The sequence below is a fragment of the Pituophis catenifer genome, unplaced genomic scaffold (genome assembly GCF_029215685.1).
Source record: "Pituophis catenifer annectens isolate HBS135680 unplaced genomic scaffold, rPitCat1.0.hap2 SCAF_1, whole genome shotgun sequence".
Taxonomy (NCBI): Eukaryota; Metazoa; Chordata; class Lepidosauria; order Squamata; family Colubridae; genus Pituophis; species Pituophis catenifer.
Window position 1 is genome coordinate 109,751,135 of NW_027256881.1, and position 21,340 is coordinate 109,772,474.

Genomic DNA, 21,340 nt, shown 5'->3' on the forward strand with positions numbered 1-21,340 from the left:
TATGTAACCACTCCCATACTTTACTCCGCCTTGTGAATATAAAAGGAGCTGTATGAACCTCCTCCTTGCTTCTATCTGTGATTACTCAGTGAATATAGAATGCCTACTGTAAATAAACAGTGTTATGTTTGAATACTTTATTCAAGAATCAATTATTGAGTCTGATCCTTAAAATTACCCAACAGTCAAAGTGCATTTAGCCTGGTCATTGTTTCATTTTAGTATTGAGATCTGTCAACAAATCTATGAGAAAAAACTGTTTGCTTTGGCCAATATAACACAAGTATTGTGTCTTTAAAAGCTGTATGGCAATGAAGGAAGAGGGATCTGTAAGATGCTGATCAATGACATTTATTACAAACTCTGAACGACTGTAATTCATTTTTAATTTCAGATGAAATGAAAGTACAGAATTCAATGCTTATATAATTCTTTTTCCCTACACTGCAAATGGCCCTGACAGATGGAAAATCATTTGTTAAAGCCCTTGCTTAATAATTGCAATTACTCACATATTATTTTGTTTGCAAGTACCTCCTTGCTGCAGTTTCTTGTAATTTTGCCTTATGATTATCAACAAATCCCACACAGCAGCATCTAATAGGACTCAGCATGGACAATTTTCCATGCAGATTAAATCTCAGCCCATATTCTCCTAATCCTTTGATTGCTCTCAGGGGAAATATTTCTTTATCTGCTGTCTCCCACTACTTCGACTATTCGTGAAGATAATAACCATCAGAGCAACTAGGAATATAGGTCTTACACCTGGCCTAGTTAAAAAGGATCCACACACTGAGTCCAGATTGCCAATTTCAAGGCCATCTGCAGTGGCTGATTCCTTTTTTCTCTTTATGTTGCTGCTTCCACTGGCAATAAAATCAAAATATTGGTATAATAAAAATAGCAACAACAACAAAAAACCCCCTGAAAGTTGCTGCCAGAAGAGACTTAAATTCCATCTTCCTTCTCCTGGTAACTTCCAGATATAATGGGCATCTTGGCACTTTTCTTTCTTGGTTGTCATACTAACACATTTAAGATGCATTATACAATTAATTGCTTAGTCTGTTGGCTTCTGCTCATATGATTACTCTCTCCTGGTGTTGCTACAACCTTCTGTTCCTCAACCATTTCTTCACTGTTAGTAAATATTAAGTCAGTATAGCTAATTTCTCCCTTTACCTTTTGGAAGATGAATTTGTTTGCAAGAACTTGTAGATCTCCCATTTGATGTTGTTTCCCTATCCTCTATTAGCATATTGGTGAATTTCCTAGACATCTTAGCCATTTGATTTGTGGGGGAAAAAAATCTATCATCTGCTTGGTTGGGTGACCTGTAGGCCTTATTGTTTTTCTTCCCCTTAATATTAATAATAATAATGTCATATTTTTATTTATTTATTTATTTATTAAATTTTTATACCGCCCCCTCTCCCGAAGGACTTCCTCACCCTTGATTCCAGGACTTCAAGTTTTTCTTATTTGTGCCCCATACTCTGAACATAAAGGTACAGACATCTGAAACTTTAGTATTGCTGTTTTTAGGTTTGCCTGCTGCCTATGTATTTCCTTCTATTTTCTTGAGCACCCCTTTCTTGTTACCCCTAATGTTCTTATTGTAAGATGTATACTGCCTTCAAGCTTAAGCTTTTAAACCTGTTCTGGATGTTGGTCTCCCTCTCTCTCCATATCTCATCACTGAATAGGTTGAGTGAGCTGAGTATGATGTCTTCCAAACACCTTCTTCCCAGTCCTGTGAAGTGCAGCACATTACTCACTAGATGTTGTCACTGCAGAAAGGTTCAGAAATACAAGGAATCTAATATTTTCTTAGAAGCACCATCTTTTAAATCATGGGTGTCAAACACACAGCGTCATGTTGCTATCACGTGATGTTTTGTGACATTTTTTCCATTTGCAGAATTAGGGTGGACATGTCTTGTACGTGATGCATCCGGCCCACGGACCACCAGTTTCACACCCCTGCAGAGTCTAGGAGTATGTAAAGTATCCTAGTGATAATCAACACTTTGATTATCTGGAAACCTATTGGTAAACATTGAGGTAACCTCACACTGCTGAACCTGCCTCCTCCTGTTAGCAGTCAGGCTGCTAACTCTTGAAACAGTTGGCTCATCTTCAAGGACAGTCCTGTGTATTTCAGCAGTCTAACCATGAAGTGAGAAAGACATGAGTAATTATTGCAAGGACAGCTCAATCCAGAAAGGACTGTGAGTAGCGTACTAACCAGAGCTATAAAAATCCTTCCTGCCCATGGTTTCCATCTGTCCCCTGAGTACTAGGATAGCAATATATAATTTAGCATCATCAGCTTACAAATTATTCTTTCACCCATACTGATGTATTATCTTTCTCCCTGCAAGTTCAAGCCAATATTAATTCATAAGAGAGAGAGTTAAGCCCTGCAGAGTTCCATACTGGAACAACCAAAAAATTGACCATTTTTCACCATGGACTCCAGCTGGTACTGCCTATTCAAGTGGGAAATATACCATTGTAAAACATTGTTCTTCCACTCTGGGCTCAGATGCTGCAGAAGCATATCATGGCCACCTCTCAGCAGTTGGTTCAGTTTCCCCATCTGGGTCTGAAACAGAAAACTGCAGGGAGTCCAATGCTATTTCCATTCCATGCTCACATCTGTATCCTCACTGAAAAGAGTTCAGATACAATCCATTTCCTTAAGGAACCTCTGTACCTGAAGCTCCATAACCCTCCAAATCTTTTCCAAATTGGGTCCAATTGATCATGAGTTTGTCTTTTCAGGAGGGAGAATACCACTGCCTCTTTCAAGACAGTTGGTACTTTGTCCTAATATGTCCTATCATATCTTCTGGACCCAACCTCACACCTTGTTCAGATACCTTGTGATGGAATGTTGTCTGGGTTCCCAGGAGGGAGGAAGTGTGTTCCAGAGTAGCAAGAGACACCGTAATTCAGGGTGTCAATCTCGCAGCCCACAGGCCAGATGCATCATGTGCTGGCCATGCCCACCCCCATTTTAGCCAAGGGGGGAGAAAGTTGCTACACGTCACATGATGACAGCATGACACCGCGAATTTGACACCTCTGCTGTAGTTTAATTTGTATATGAGAAAGAGGGTAAAAAAAGGTCTCCCTAATAGTTCCCAGAATATATGTTTTATGGTGCAAATAGTCTCCTTTAGTTTGGCAAGATTTCTGGCTATCATGAGGAACAGTAAAGGAAACTTCTTAGAAAAGTCTCATTGTGCTTTTTGTTTGTTTGTTTGTTTTTGGAGCCTGACATGCCCAAAGTAGATGGGCCTGGGTTCAACCAAAGGAGCCTAAGGCAATGCTCTTGACAAACAGCACCCATCTACTTCTCAATCTCTGCAAACACAAAAGAACCATAGCTGATCTTGCGCATGAGTCTAAATCATCTTGTCAGATTCTGCCCAAGTGGTGTCTAATGCAAGCAAATGTGAGCAATTTAACTTCAAAGAACCTTGCACAAATGTCACTGTGGCCTTTGGGTAGAGGAAGGGCAGAAAATAGATAAAACATGCCTTGCAGGTTATAGAAAGAAGAACACCTGAATGCTCCGTAAAATTACTCTATTAATCATTTGCATTTCCAATTAAGAGGTTCTGGACAGAGCTTGAAAAATGTTCCTGAGAAATCAGTTCAATCATGAGCTGCATCTTTCAGAGGGAAAAGGCTCTAAGAAAATTTCAGTTTTGGAATGTTCTGAGAGGAAGGAATTCTTTGGTGCAGAATCAGTGCATGTAAATCAAAGCAATGTTTTGTAACAGCAGAGTAAGTTAAGAATACATGAAATGCATAACTGCGCTGATACTATTGTATGTGATTGATACCTACATACTCACACACACACACACACACACACACACACATACACATTTGTGAATAGATATACATAGAGGTAGTTCCCAACTTACAACTGGCCACTTAATAACTGTTCAAAGTAATGAGGGGCACAAAAAAAGTTATGACTACAGCACTCCTGATGTCATGTGATTGCATTTTGGCCACTTGGCAACCAGCCTGCATTTAAAACTGTGCGCACCCTCCTGTGGTCACATAACTTGGATAAAATGGGTTAGCACATATCACATACAACCATGCAGTTCACTTAACAACCACTCAGTTCACTTGATGACCAGAGCCAGTCACTTAATGACCATTGTAAAGACTGTCATAAACTTGAGTCTGGTCATGTGGTGGCTCCACTTACAACCACAACAACTTATAACCCAAATTCCGGTCTCAACTGTGGTTGTAAGTTAGGACTGCCTGAATACACAGAAGTAGAGAAAATTTGAACTTACATATTATTGAATAGTTGCACACAGTAGATTGTTTCTAGATGAATCCCATTAATTTTATTTGTTTTATAAATTTCCTCAATATATACTTGCTTGTAGAGATTAGAAGAACAATTTGAAAACAATCTTTCTGTCTTTGTTTTTAATGGCTCTAACAATCTCTCATAAGAGCCAACTCGATTCCTGAGATTTAAACATCTTAATGGGTTTTCTTAATCCAAATTCAGAAATTAGCATATCGTGTGAGCCCAGCTGATGGTATCCAGACTCATTTATGTTTAGAACTGAGCCAGTGAAATTACTGTAATTTCAATAAATATAACACATTTCTGTGCCAACCTTTTTTTTTTCATCCTGAAATTTAGCTGGTGCCTTTGCTTTCTTGGTTGAATGTTTGATACTGTGTTTACAAAAAGAAACAAAGAAATAAATGTATATTATGGTGCTTTTTCATGATATTTGGACACAATTAGTTACAATAATAAATAAGAAAAAGCCAACTTTTACATTAGAAGACAGAAGAAAATCATTTTTTATTGTCCACTCTGGGTTTTTGCTAAATGTAAACAATAATCATTTTAGAAAGTATTACTAATAACTATGACTGATTACAGATAACTGCAGATCATAAATATATATGAGGAAAAGCAATTAGAAACAGATAGTTGAGTATGCTAGTTTATTATCATATTGAAAATCATTAAAAAAATAATAAATTGCAACTTTACTACATAATGATAAATACTCCCATAAAAAGCATAAATGTATAAATAAATAACAACACATTTATTTTAATCTCCATTAGTACATTTAAGAACGTCAGGAAAAAAGGAGGAAATAATTATATGTACAAATGATCCTACAGGATGAAATGAGACACGTTTACTGGCAACACTTTTTAATGTTTGAACATTAATTCAAGTCTGCTTCTTGACCCTCCCATCTCCTTAATCTTCCTTTTGTAATCTTGATGGAAGATATTAAATCATGCAATGTTTGCGGTTTTATTTTGATGATCTTTGAATTACTGAATGAAATGATAACAGAAACACTGTTACAATGTAAACTACAGGGGCTTAGGAATATCAGTGTAGGACAATGGTTCCCCTATTATTTCTTTTTTAAGCCAAAGACCTAATTTTGAATTTTGGTACCATGTTATGGGGATTGTCTGAAAATATTTGCCATGTTGAGCATGGCTAATCAATCAACAGTCGTTTAATTAAAGATAAACTGGTAATGTTACTCTATATTTAGTTAAGTCTTCCAAGGTGATTCCTGCCATTTCAGCTTATTTCTTTCATCTGGACTCCTGAGCAAAGAACTAGGCTATTGTCCCAAGTTGTTTTCAAGAGACAACTGGACTTTCTGGTTTTTCTTTGAAGACATTTTGCTTCTCATCCAAAAAGCTTCTTCAGAGCTGAAGAAGCCTCTTGAATGAAAAGTGAAATGTCTTCAAAGAAAAAAAAAACAAAGTCCAGTTGCCTCTTGAAAAAACACCTTTGGGGCAACCATGACCTGGATGATTGAGAATCTCCATAGACAAACTAGGCTATTACCATTCACAGTTCTTTTCTTGGAGAGCTTTATGTATCTGTTTGTTTGTTTTTTGTTTGTTTGTTTGATTGATTGTTGTCATGAATGGATGTACTGCCCAGCTCTCAAAGAGGCATGTTTATCATTTTAATTTTAGTTTTAAAAAATCGGAGAGGTAATTTTGTAATAGAAAGAAATATGTTTTTGGACATATTGGCATGAGCTAAGGACCAGGTAACATTGCAACATCAAAATTCTGGGAGTTTACTAAGCCATTCCTTATTGACATTCTACTATTTGTGGATTTCATCTATTCTGTTATCCAGGCTATTTTATTTTATGCATTTATTTTTAAGATTTATAGGGCTGCCTAACTCAGACAAGGACTCCCCATGGATACAGGATTAAAACAAACAGTAAATTAAAAAGAAGAACCCCACTATATACAAAATACAATATAAATGCAAAATATAAAATGGTGACCAGCACATAACAAAACAATACAAAGGGGACTTTCATTCAATTGATCCTTAATGTCTGGTGGAAGATATGCTTTCTAAAGGTGATAGGACTGTTGTATATAGGGGTGAGGGTAGTTCTAGAGGATAGAGTAACCACAGAAAAGGCACACTACCCCATGAGATGATGAGACCTAAAAGAAGGAACCTGAAGTATGCCCTCCCCTCAGGAGCATGTGGAATGGACAGATGTTCTTGTGGGAAGGTAGTCCCTCAAATAACCTGGTCCTATGCCATGTAGGACTTTAAAGGTAAGTACCAGCACCTTGAATTGTGCCCAGAATTCTATTAGGAGCTAGTGCAGTTTTCACAGTAGTAGTGTTTTATGTATAATGTTATAATGTAACACAATAATATAGTTCAATATTAAGAAATACAAATCCACTGCTTTTTTTGAATCTTGCAAAGTTTTGAATCCTACTATCATCCCCCCCACCCCACACTACATACATCTGTGGGCTGCTTTTTGTCAATCTTACATGATTTTGTCTGTCATTTAAAATAGTGTTGCTATTAAGTATTTTTTACAGTTGCAGTGAGCTTAAAGTTTCCCCACTTTCTAGGACTTTTTCTTTTAATTTTCATAATTTATTACAGTTGTTCTGAAAAATGTCTTTGCTGTACTCTGTCAGATAAAGTCCTAACAAATTAGGCCTGATATGTAATGTACCAAGCTCGGAACAAAGCCCGTTTGATCTGGAACAGCATGTTCAGAACATCAGTCAGAAGAATTGTCACTACGTTTTTGTATTTACCAGATGAGCTCTTATTTTTGAACTTTCAGACTTACCATAGCTTGCCAAGTTCTTATCTCTAAGCTAACTGTGCATGTCCACATTCTTTCACTTTCTTCTATCTTTCTTTGTTCGCCTGCCAAAAGGTCCGGCAGGAACGCTGCCAAGATGTAATTAATTAGCTAGTAAGATGTTTTTATTTTCTTTATAACAAATAAATGAGTTTTTCTTAGAAAATATATCTTCGGGTTTATTTTCTTAACATATACTTCAAGGAAAGGTTACGATCCATTCTCTAATCAAGGTGCAATTACCCCAAAGCAGAATGGGATTAATTGCCACCCTGACACCAATGAACATGTGGAACAGTACATTTTACAGATACCCAATAATCCCAATCTGAGTCCTCAAGGCCTTATTTGAGGTTGTCCAAGGCAGAACTTTTATGTGGATTCTTTAGAGGTGTTTGAGCTTGGTTATTTGTCTGAGGACATTTCATTAACCAACAAGGTAACATTATCAGTACTCTGAGCTATATACATTCTCTTCTATTGGAACAGAACTTTTAACCTAAAACCCACTTCCCCTCTGGTTACAAGCTAGTGTGGCCTTGTACTTGTTTCTCTATATTTAAATTAGGGAGATAATGTAGCATTTCCACCTTGATCAAATTACTGTTATGGTACATTTACTTAAGAGGCCATGAAGGCAGAAGATGTTTTTAACTGAACTTAATGGAAATGGAGGAACAGTGAATGGGGATATATAATGAATCCACTCAGAAAATAATACTGTTGAATTTTATTGACACTACTAGATGGTTAGATGTTACTACTATGTATGGTTTTGTTGCTGAGAATAAAGCAGCCACTGCCTACTCATACAGAAAAATCAATGCTGAAGGAAAAGAAAGCAGATGAAGAAGATGTCAATACTGTTTGGAAATAAGATGGACCTCTTGTCTGCAGCTCCCTCTCTGAAAAATATAGAATAATAGAGTTAGAAAGGACCTTAGAGGTCTTCTATTCCAACCTCCTGGTCAAACAGGAGACCCTATACCATTCCATACAAATGGCTGCCCAATCTCTTCTTAAAAACGTCCATTGATGGAGCACACACAAGTTCTGGAGACAAGCCGTTCCACTGATTTTTTCATTGTCAGGAAATTTCTCCTTAGTTCTAGGTTGGATCTCTCCTTGATAAATTCCATCCATTGCTTCTTGTCCTGCTTTCAGGTGCTGCGATGGTCTCTCAAATATTTGAAGACTGTTAAATGTCACCCCTAGTTCTTCTCTTTTTTTTATTGAAAAGTTTTATAAGAAATACAAACAATTTTCTCCCCCCCACCCTTTCCCCCTCCCCACATAATAGAAAGTGTACATTTTCTTATACATAATAAATGCATGTTTCCCTTAAAGAAAGCATTAAAGTAGGACATTTTAATTGCATTCGGAGTTGCTCTTCTTCTCTTTCTTCCCTCATTCCACAACAAACCTTCTTCTCCACCTCCTTTCTTTTTCTTCCCTCCCTCCTCTTCTCTCCTACTTTCTCCTTCCTCCTCTCCTACCTCATCCTACTTCCTTTTCCTTTCCCCCACTTCTCTCTTCTTTTCCCCCTTCTCGCCTTCACTCCTATTCCTGTCCCCTTCCCTTCCTCCTCTCCTTCTTCCATTCCTCTCCCTCCCTTTCCTCTTCCTACCCACTCCTCCTCTCTCCTTTCTAACTTCTTTGCTGTGAAATATTCTCCTCTTTTAGTATCTGAGCAACTCCTGTATTCTAATCGTAGATACTTTCTTCTATTAAAACATTTCTCTATTCACCACTTTTTTTCCCCATCCCAACCCTTATCCCACCCTCCCCACCCACCCCCCTGACTTCCCAGAGCAAAAACAGGGTATAGCATCTAACAAACATATGCTAAAATAAACTAACTAATTATAATTTCAAAATTCCCACACGTTCTTTAACTCCCCTTGCTCCAGTTCATCAACCTCCCTTTTATAAATCCTCAAGACCAATTACGTTAAATTCGTTCATCCTAATTATAAAAAAAACTTTTTTCTTGATGTATAATCCAATACTTTAGCAATATTGCAAACAGTAAAAATCATAAGTAAATTTCATTTCCATACCCTCGAACATCATTCTTTTTGAACATTACTCCCTAATAAAATTCTGAATTTAACATTAATCTTCTTCATTCAAAAAATTGGGTATCTTGAGATCTTACACATTTTATCTCATATACCTGTTAAAATAATATAATCTTATGTTAAACATTTTAAAAATCTCTTAATACCTTTAAAACACTTATTTACCAAATATAAATTTCAAAATCTACCAGAGGATATCTTTCAAGTTTTCAATTAACCAATGTTAATACCTCTAACTTTTTAGAAAGCAACCCTTTTACTATCCAAAACTAATTATCGTTTTGTAATAGAATTCTGAATTTAACATTAATCCTCTTTGCTTCAAAAAGTTGGGCATCCTGAAAGCTTACACAGTTTATCTCATATATCTTTTAAAATAATATAATCTTATGTTAAACATTTTAAAAATCTCTTAATACCATTGAAACACATATTTGCCAAATGCAGATTTCAAAATCTACAGGAAGATATCTTTCAAGTTTTCAATTCCTAAAATAGCCTTTAATACCAATGTAATTAAACTTCTCAGCTTATTACTAGAATCTTCCTTCCCCAAAGAGAAAAAAAAAAAGCAAATACTTAATCTTCTATTCTTCTCTTCTTTCTATATTTTTTCCAGTTCTTTTTTTTTTTATTAATTCTTTCAACATTCCCCCCAATTTTATTTTTGAAAATTTTAAAATGTTGATTTGAGGTTGATGTTTCTGAAATACTCGCTCTCTTCTTGAAATCACTTTTTCTAGTTTGAGATCTCCATTTCGACTCTTCTTCCTTGTATAGTCCTTCAATTCATTCCTTTGTTCATATAGCCAAAATTTGTTGCCATAATGTTTGTTAGCTTGCAATAAAGAGTCTATTTGTTGCTTTTCTATCAGTTGAATGGAAGCGTCTACCCAGTTCTTTGTTTCAGCTGTGCCAGCCTGCCTTTCAGTCCTAACAGCCTCTCGATCTTCCAAGGGCAGACTCTTCTGAAAAATTTCCTGCTGCCCATCTAACGACTCCTTATAATTTTCCAAGCTGTTTTTTGAAAAAGCTCTTTCAATTATATCCAAAAGTGCAGAATTAAAGGAGTCTAGAAGTTCTTGAAAAGCTTTAACAGTTACAGCTTGAGAATTTGCTGATTCACCAGCCCTGCTGTCAGCCATATTTCAGCCACTTTGTATTTATCCAGCTATTCGGTCGACAATTCCAACTATTTTCCACACAGTATAAGAGCAAAATTTTAGTTAAAGTCAATACCAAATTCTTTTCCTTGGTACCAAATTCTTTTCCTAGGCGCTTCCACTTTAAAACTTTCTCTTAAGGGGTAATCCAGTAGCTGTATCAATGTTGCAAATGTTAACAAGCGTAACAAGCACTTTCTCTTGTAACTTCCTCCTCCCGCCCTCAGGCGCCATTTTCTGCATTTTAAAACGGAGTTAAAGTGTTACTTGCAATTTTTTTTTCTTTTTTCTCCTGGTTTGCTCTGTCTGCAATCAAGGTAAAGATGTTAAAAGTCCCCTCATTTTTTTTCCCAGCAGATTTTGGTCGCGGCTTCTAGCTCCGCTTTTGCGGAGTCGTCCCTGGTCCGGAGCAGCTTGACAGGCTTCAATAGGGAGCCCACACCCTTAGCGCCCCAGGATTTCTCCTAGGGTACTTGGGGGGGCTCTACCTCCGCCTGTTGGCTCTTCTCTCTCCCCTTTGCCCGGGGAGAGGGTTCCAAGCCTCCAGACAGCTGTTTTTCAGCTGTTCTGGGGCTTTTACGGAACCGGGGATCGGGCGCTCATAAAAGAGCGTCTTCAAAGCTCGTGGAGCCAACAGGAAGTCCCCTAGTTCTGCTCTTCATTAAACTAGACATATCCAGTTCCTGCAACTGTTTATCATATGTTTTAGCTTCCAGCCTTCTAATTACCTTTATTGCTCTTCTCTACACTCTTTCTAGACCAAAGATCCTCCCCACAGGGTGGTTAGATCTGGCTCACAGGGCCACCCTGGAAATAGCAAAGGACTTGCCTGTGGTGCCTCAGCCAATGAAATTTTCACTGGCAGAAGGTTGCAGGAGGCCTATGCAGTACATCAGGAGCCTGTTTTCTTTGACAGAGTGCTTGAGCCACCACAGGAACCCTTGACATGAGTGACATTGAGCTGACCACACCTACCCTGGCCATGCCCACTCCAAACCCAAGGTCAAATACAACCCTGATGCAGCCCTCAATGAAATCAAGTTTGACACCCCTGTTCTAGAGTCTCAACATTTTTCTTGTATCGTGGTGACCAATAGTGGATGCAGTATTCCAAATATGGTCTTACCAAAGCACTATAAAATGGTACTAACACTTCATGTGACAGTGATACTAGCCTAGGACTGCATTGGCTTTTTTGGCAGCTGCAGCACACTCCTGGCTCATATTTAAGTGATTGTCCAGTGTGGGACTCCTAGATCCCTCTCACAGTTTTTGAGCCAGGTACCATCTATTCTACATCTGTGAATGTGGTTTGTCTTAGCTAAGTGTAAAACCTTACTTTTCTCACCATTAAATTGCATATTATTGGATAGGGCCCAGTGTTCAAGTCCTTCTGGATCTTGATCTTATCTTCTTAAGTATTGGCTATCTCCCCCAGCTTTGTGTCATTTGCAAATTTGATGACTTCTCCTTCTATCCCAACATCTAAATCATTTATCAAGATGTTGAAGATTCCCTAAAATAGAACATTGGGGTATCCCACTGCATGTTTCCCTCCATATAGATGTAGTTCCATTGAGGACTACCCATTGGTCAGCCAGTTTTGAATCCATCTGATGGTAATGCTGTCTATCCCACATTTTTCTATCTTTCCAAGAAGTAGGTTGTGGTCTGCAGATGAAGAGAAGCCTGAAGAAGGGAATGAAATATTCAGGAGTACAATGATCTTTGATCTTCACAATCTTTCCTCATAATCCTACTTCCAATCTCCATTCTTATCTTGCTCCTTCTGACCCTCTGTTGTTCTTTCATCTCTTTCAGCAGCAGCCGTGCCCCCACGACCCCAACTACTACTGCATCTTCTCTCTTCCCTCTGGATGTAGCACAGATCCACCTTCATAAGATTTGGTCCTACAGTTATTTGCCAAGGCCTCCTTCAATAACCATTCCTCTAAACATTCCTGCAACCTGACCATGTTGCAAGCTACAGCAAAGTAAAAGTAAAATATCATTGTAAACATTCAGTCCCCCCCACACATTTTCTCTCATCTCTTCCAATCCTCTAAAAGCCCTTATGTTGCTTTTTAAATTTTTATATTTTCCTTTGTGCTGCTCAAGTTCTGTTCATGCTTATTTCTTGGTTTCACTCAACAGATCAAACCTAGTTCCAGTTCCTATTTCCTGCTTTTAACCTCACAAATATGGGGGGGGGGGGGAGGAATGAGGAGCAAACTTTCAAAAAAGTATCTGCACTTTCACAGCTGTAGCCCCATCCTTTTCTATGGGCTGCAGAAGAGAACACAATGTCTTTATTATAATAATGATATGATTTTGCAGCAATATTTACAGAGCTCAGATGGAACGTCTAATTAAATTAGGAATAAAATGAAACAAGATAAAATACAAGTAAAAATTAAAAAGGAGCCATAAGGTACATTTTTAAAGTGTCAAAGATTAAATACTTTAATCATTGCATTATAAAATTACTCTGCAACAGTCTAACAGGAAAACATATTAAGTTATAAAATAGAGTAATATGAAATGTCCATAAAATGTAGAGTTGCCAAATTACATCCTTTTTTTCTAATCAGGTTGAACAATAATTCCTCTTTCACTGATACAAGCTCTAAAATGGAACTTGCAACTTTAAGAATGACTTCATTGTTACAGTTGTTACAGAAATGAGGTATAGAATTTCCCTGGTCTACCAGTGAATTGATTCAAAAGTGGGATTAAATAGAGGTAGCACATTTCATCATAAAATCAACAGTATGACAAAATATGGCCCATAGTTTCAACTATTCCCCAAAGGGAGGTAAGACAACCTCCCTGAAAAGAGGATATGTTAGTATCTCTAGTTTCTCAGCTGTAGGAAGAGAAAATACTGTTCCTGAAGATCACCTTTTCAAAGCTTGGCTAATAAATTAGACAAGAAGAATCTAAAGCTCTTCATCTCCCCAGCTAAACTCCACTATGATCTTCCTCTGCCTCCAATAGCATTGATTCCAAAGAAGAAAAGAAAAACAAATACACCAAGATAGAAAGACCTGCATATGGATTAGAGAGCAATTGATAATATACCATGCCATCAAATGAGTAAAAGAATTGAAGTGGAAATGGGCTTGTCACATAGCAAGAAGAAATGATGGCAGGTGGACCAAGGCTGTTGTTAAGGATATTGTTGTGTTACCAACCAGCAGAGTAAGTGCACAGAGAAACAGTACTGAGAGCAATGAATACAATACATACAAACTGGTTTAACAAAGCTTTTACTTTGTAGTGAAAAACAATTGCATAGTATTTTAATCAATCCAAGTCTTTAGCCATAGTAACAAATCATGATCCATCCACGATGAGAGCTTCTTCACATGACGGTAACAGTTCCAACCAGCAAGTCAAGCAATTCTGACCAACAATGACTATAGCTCGACTCTCTCCTTATATACAGTTTACACGAGTAATTATCCACTTAAGATAAGTGGAGTCAGCAGTGCAATGACTCAACAGTACAATTACTCAGCATTACATCTTAAAGTTACAGAATACATTTAAAGTTATAGCACACATATATTGCCTGGACAACTTGTTAGGCTTATACCATATCCTAACAGTTGTCATAGAATGGATCCCACTTGATAAAAAGCATCCACGAAAGAGACCTAAAACAAGTTGGATCGACAAAATCAGCAAGTATTGCAGGTCTAATTGGCAAAAGGAAGCTCAGGCTCATATTAGTTGGAAACATGCAGAAGAGGCCTTCATCCTGCAGTGGATAGACAATGGCTAAAATGATGATGATGATACTTGTGCACAAATTTAGATTTGCATGCATTCCTCTTTTTTTATAAATTGTCAATATTCTGTTTTCTTGCTCTCGTTTCCTTTTTGAAAAATTAGGCTGCAGTTTTTTAAGACTGAATTTTAGCTGGCAGCCGTTTCCTATTCCACCCGACTATCTTTTCAACTTTGCTTTGTAGCCACCATCCCTTGCCTGCCAACCTATTTGGGAGGGAGGTAAATTAAAGGTAAAGGTTCCCCTCTCACATATGTGCTAGTTGTTCCCGACTCTTTTTCTTTTTTTTTTTTATTGAAAAAGTTTTAAAACAAACAAATTTTCCCCACAACCCCCCCCAACCCCCCCCAACCCCCCCTCCCCCTCCCCGACTTCCCAGAGCAGAACACAAGGTATTTCTATTGATCTTTAACAATAATCTAAATTGCATAACCAATCATTAAACTAATACCCCTATAAGAAAATTTCTTAACCCCCCATATATAAAATCCTATTTCTTAAACATAATACATCTAAAATCACTTATATAACGCTTATACAAATAAAAGAAATCATTCATAAGCTATTTGATATTTTTTGGTCTGATACTTATTTTGTATATAATCAATCCATCTTCTCCAGTCCTGTATGTACCTTTCTTGTGTGTGATCCTTCAGATATGCTGAAATTTTAGCCATTTCAGCTAAATTAGTTACTTTCAATATCCAATCATCAATAGTAGGCAAAAAGTCCTTCTTCCAATGTTGTGCTACCAACAATCTTGCTGCTGTTATCAAGTTCAAAATCAATTTAGTCTCTGCAACTGTACAGTCCATAGTTATACCCAGTAAGAACAACTGTGGAGTAAATTTCAGTCTCTTTTTAAGAATATTCTGCATCACCCACCAAATCTTTATCCAAAATGCTTTGATTTTTCTACAAGTCCACCATATATGATAATAAGTTGCATCATCACAGTCACATCTCCAACATTTAGCTTGCACATTAGAATACATACATGATAATTTTTTAGGATCTAAGTGCCATCTATAAAACATTTTATAAAAATTTTCTCTTAAATTTTGTGCTTGTGTAAATTTCACATTTCTAATCCAAATCTTTTCCCAAGTTTCCATCATTACTGGCTCTTGAAAATTTTGTGCCCATTTAATCATACAGTCTTTAACCAATTCAGTCTCAGAATCTATTTCCAGTAAGGCACTATACAACCTTTTAATATGCATTTGTTTTTGATCTCTAATTTGTTTTACCAAATTCTCCTCATTTTGCACAAAGCCAGTTTTTTGATCTTCCTTCCATCTAGCTTGAAGTTGACCATACTGAAACCATGTATAAATTATACCTTCTTCTCTCAGTGTATCTAAAGATTTCAAATACATTACCCCCCTTTCCATAATAAGAAGCTCTTTATAAGTAATCACCTCCTGTTTTTGTTCTATACTTATATTTTCTATTGCATGTCTAGGATTTGCCCATAAAGGTATCTTATAATTTAACTTATATTGATATTTTTTTCCAAACCCTTAACAAAGCATTTCTTAATATATGAACCTTAAATACTTTATCCACTTTTTTATCATATAACAAATAGGCATGCCATCCATATAACAAATCATAACCTTCTAAATTCAAAATTCTCCCCTCAGTTAAATTAAACCAATCACTGATTTGTGATAAAACCGCTGCTTCATAATATAATCTTAAATTAGGCATTTTAAGACCCCCTCTTTCACGTGTATCTTGTATAATTTTCATTTTTATTCTGGGTTTTTTCCCAGCCCAAATAAAAGTATTAACACCTTTCTGCCATTCTCTCAGATTTTCATCTTTCTTAAGCACAGGTATCATTTGGAACAGAAATAAAAATCTAGGTAAAACATTCATTTTAATTGCTGCAATTCTTCCCAATAAAGACAACTGTAATTTTTTCCAATTTTCCATATCCTTCTGTACCTTCTGCCAAAGTACCTCATAATTGTTTTTGTATAACTTTGTGTTTGAAGCTACTATGTATACCCCTAGATACTTAACCTTTTTAACTATTTCAAAATCTGTTAATCTTGCTAGTTTGTCTCTTTCAAGTATAGTCATATTTTTGACTATCATCTTTGTCTTATGTGAATTAACTTTAAATCCTGATACTTTCCCATATTGGTCAATTATATCCAATATATATAGAGCCGACTCTATAGGTTGAGATAAAGTAATAACCAAATCATCTGCAAAGGCTCTTAATCTATAATCTTGTTGTCTAATTACAATACCCTTCAATTTTTCTGAATCACGTATTTTATTCAATAATACCTCCAAAGTCAAAATAAATAACAGTGGGGACAGAGGACACCCCTGCCTTGTTCCTTTCTCAATTTTAAAAGCCTCTGTTAAACCTCCATTAACTATGATCTGTGCTGTTTGCTGCTGGTATATCGCTCTAATTGATTGTGTAAAATATTCCCCAAAACGCATTTTCTCTATTATTTTGAACAAAAATTGCCAGTTCAAACAATCAAATGCCTTCTCTGCATCCAGAAATATAAAAGCTGCAGGGACTTGGTTATTTTTTTCCAAATATTCCAGTAAGTTTACAATTTGTCTAACATTATATCTCATCTGTCTCCCTTTTATGAACCCTGATTGATCATTATGAATTATTTGTTGCATAACTGGCATCAATCTATTAGCTAATATTTTAGCAAAAATCTTATAATCAGTATTCAGAAGTGAAATTGGCTTGAAATTCTCCGGTTTAATGGAATTTTGGTCCTCCTTTGGAATTAGTGAAACAAAGACTGTTTTCCAAGAAGGTGGTACTCCTCCTCCTACTTGTATTTTATTAAATAAAATTTTTAGTGGTTCTAACATTTCAGATTGTAAATGTTTATAATAAACAGCTGTTAAACCATCTGTTCCCGGAGCCTTACCTATTTTTAATTGTTTAATTGCCCCAGCAATTTCCTCAGAAGTTATTGGCTGATTCAATCTCTCTCTCTGTTCCAGCGTTAATTCAGGAATCTCCATCTTTAAATATCTATCAATATCAGCATCTTGAATTGCATCTTTAGCATATAATTTTGTATAAAACTCCCAAAAAGCCTTTTTTATTAAATTCTTTTGATAAATCTCTTTACCTCTAAATTCTATCTTATCTATAAGACGTGATTTCTGTTTTTTCCTCATCGTGTAAGCCAACCATCTCCCAGGTTTATTAGCATTACAAAATGTGTTATGTCTGGCATATTGTATACTGGTTGCTACTTGCTCAGCCATTAACATATTAAATTGCTCTCTTAAAATATTAATCATATCTTTTGCCTTTTTATCTCCCGGATTAATTACAAGCAATTGTTCTTTCTTTTTAATTTCCTCCTCTATCTCTTTCCGTCTATTTTGTTGTTTTAATCTATATTTATTATTCAAAAAAATTAATGTTCCTCTCATATATGCCTTACACGCATCCCATACCATCTCCATCGAAGTTCCTCTATTCATATTGTTAATAAAAAATTCTTTCATTTGTTTTTTAAGCTCACACAAATTATCTTCATATCTAAATAAATTCTCATTTAACCTCCAAGACCTCCTTTCCCCTCTCTCCTGCTCTAATTCCACCCAAACCGGGCTATGATCAGTTAAAGTTCTTGGACATATCTTCGTACTCTTCACCCTAGAAAAAAGATCATTTGTAGTTAATATAAAATCAATCCTAGAAAAAGATTGATGCCTATCTGAAAAAAAAGTAAAATCGCTCTCCAATACGTTCCTTTCTCTCCAAATATCTCTGAGCTCCATATCCTCCAAAATATCAAAAAAGGATTTAGGCAACTTAGCACGCATGGAGATCTTGGAAAGACTTTTTTTATCTTTCTGGGTATTTAATACCCCATTCCAATCACCCATTAAAAGTAAAGATCTATAATCCCATTGTAATATTTTGGTATGTAAAAGTTTGTAAAATTTATCTTGTTGTTGATTAGGTGCATATACTCCAATTACAAGCAACTTCCCATTCTGTGTTGATAATTCAATTGCAATATATCTACCTTGAGTGTCAGCCTCAATTAAATTGGCCACTAAGCCTCTTTTAACATATATAACTAGGCCATTTTTCTTTTCTGGTGCTGATGCCACAAAATGTGTACCTAATTTCGAATTTATCAAGTACTTTTGATCTGAGGATTTGATATGCGTTTCTTGCAAACAAATGACATCATTCTGAAATTGCTTCAAATAGTGAAATATTTTCTTTCTTTTTTGTGGAGAATTTAAACCGTTAACATTCCAAGATAAAAATTTATTTGCCATCTCTAGGCGTTCCAAGCTTTGAGAGCATCAGCTGAAACTCCTCCGCCATTTTAGACTTCGGCCTAGCTCCTCCCACTGCTTGTGTTTTTTGGGCTTGTTGAGTTGGATCTTGAGGCTGTTGTGCCAGATGTTGTTTGTAGGTAGCTCTTGTCAATCGTTGATCTTTTGGCAGCTGTATCATCGTTAATGACGCAAGGGTTGGTGGTGGACCCCCACTCAATAATGAATCTTCTTCCAGGATGGCTCCTCCAGCTAGTGCTTGATGGTTGCCCTCCATCTTTCTCTTGTTGAGTAATTTCCAATTGCTTTCTAGCACCCCCTGGTGAGGGTGGCCTTCCAGCCTTTAAAACATTGGCATAAAAATCTTTTGCCTTTCCAACTGTATTTAAGCGATGTCTTTGCCCAGCGTATGTCACAATTATCCCAAATGGGACATCCCATCTGTACTGGAGTTGTTGGTTTCTTAGTTCATTCACCAAAAAGCCAAACTGCTTTCTGTCTCTTAACATTTTAGGAGGAAGCTCTTTCAGGACCACCAGCTCTTGTCCCTCCACTTTAATCTTATTTCTATAAGACGCTTGCAAGATGTCATTTCTAAGTCTCCTTGTTGTAAAATAAATCACCACATCTCTTGGTAGCTGCTTTTGTTTTGCCAGCCAGGAATTGACCCTGTAAATTTTGTCCATTTGAATTGCCACATCTTCTGGCCTTTCTGAGATCAGCTCTGCTAAAGCATTGGAGCAAATATCTTTTAAATTTTCACCACTCTTTTCTTTCAAGCCTCTCAGCCTCAGGGCAAATTCCATTGATCTGTATTGTAACATAACCATCTCATCATCCACTTTCTCTGTCTGTATCATAACCTCTCCTAGTTTAGTTGCAAGCTCCAAGTTGGCATCATCAATTTCCCTCACTCTCTCCTCAATCTTTAACATGTGAGTAGCCAATCCTGAAACTGCATAAACAATGTCATCTCTTATTTCATCATGTTTTTCCTCCACCACACTTGTAAGTTTCTTTAACTCCTCTGAAAATTCTTTCATCATTTCTGTCTGATTATTCAGGGCACCCATTATAAATTCTTTAAGGTCTTGTGACTGTGTATCAGCCAGAAGTTGTTGTTTTTGAGTCACTACAGGGGAACCTCCTCCCCCTTTAGAAGTTGGTGGCTTTAGTTGTTTAGCAGCCATTTTATTTTAAAAAAAGTTTTCCTTTTACAGCCAGAAAATCTTATAAACAGTCTTAGAAAGTATATTTCAAAGTTTTTCCAGAATAAACAATCCTCTCTTCAAACTATACTCAATACCCAGCAGTTTTATCTTCAGGCAGAGGGCTATTAACAAGCAGTTTCCTTTTAACTTTCACTTTCCCTTCCGCCCATAACAAAGGCTTCCTCACAACCTCCAGCTCCAGAGAGCTCCGTTTGCAACAATGTATTCACGGAGTTAAGTTCTGTTTCTCTTAAAAAGCTTGCACTCTTGCTTCCGCTCTGTCTGCCTTGTTGGAAATCATTAAAACTCACTGTTTGCCGGCAGAATTGGACGCAGACGTCTTGCTCTGAAGACAGAGGCACCAGCGATCCGGAGCGATGGGAGGGGTGAACTGGGGAGCTCTCACCCTCCGAGTCCCTGGAGTTAATCCAGTGACTTTCGGGGAGCTCTACCCACCCCCTCCGACTCTCCTCTCCTTCTTTGCCCGAAGGAGAGTTTTTTCAAACCGCCGGACAGCTGTTTAGCGCTGTCAGGGCGGTTTTTACAGATCGGGTGGCTGGCGGTCTATGGAGACCGTCCTCGACGTCTGCGAAGCCACCGGAAGTCTTGTTCCCGACTCTTGGGGGGCAGTGCTCATCTCCCTTTCAAAGCCAAAGCCAAAGAGCTGTCCGAAGATGTCTCCGTGGTCATGTGGCTGGCATGACTAAACAACAAAAGGTGCATGGAACACTGTTACCTTCCCACCAAAGGTGGTCCCTATTTTTCTACTTGCATTTTTTACATGCTTTCGAACTGCTAGGTTGGCAGAAGTTGGGACAAGTAACGGGAGCCCACCCCGTTACACGGCACTAGGGATTCGAACCGCTGAACTGCCAATATTTTGATCGACAAGCTCAGCATCTTAGTCACTGAGCCACCGCATCCCTTGGGAGGGAGAGGGGCTACATTTAAGCACATGTTTAGCATTTTTGAAATGCTGTAAGATAGAGCTGCTCTGGAATAGCTGTTCTAGAATAGTGCTATTCTGAAACAATGCTACTTCCATACCCAAAAGGGGCCCAACTTCAGCTGATATCTGTTCCTTTGAATGTATTCACAGAAAACACTTTTGCAAAACTGTTAAGTTTGATATATGATTGCCACTGTCATGCTAGCCATCTGTCCAAACTCGTTTTGTCCCCAACCCCAACACTTGTTAAAGAGAAAGATGGATGGATGGATGTTTTTCCCACTGGCTAGTGATATTTGGTGTGGGGAGGAAAGACCTCTCTTCCCAGCCTAAGGTTGACCTGAAAGTTCAATATAAACTGTGAATACAAGGATTTGTTAAACCCATAATAGCCTACAGATACAATAAGAAATATATTCTTTACTGGCCTTGGAAAATTGAGAATAGAGATTAGATTGGCCCAGTGGTGAAATCCAATTTTTTTTACTACTGGTTCTGTGGGCGTGGCTTGGTGAGTGTGGCAAAATCTCCATTCCCACCCCGCTCCTGGGGGAAGGATATTGCAAAATCTCCATTCCCACCCCACTCTGGGGCCAACCAGAGATGGTATTTTTCTCGGAACTACTCGAAATTTCCGCTCCTGGTTCTCCA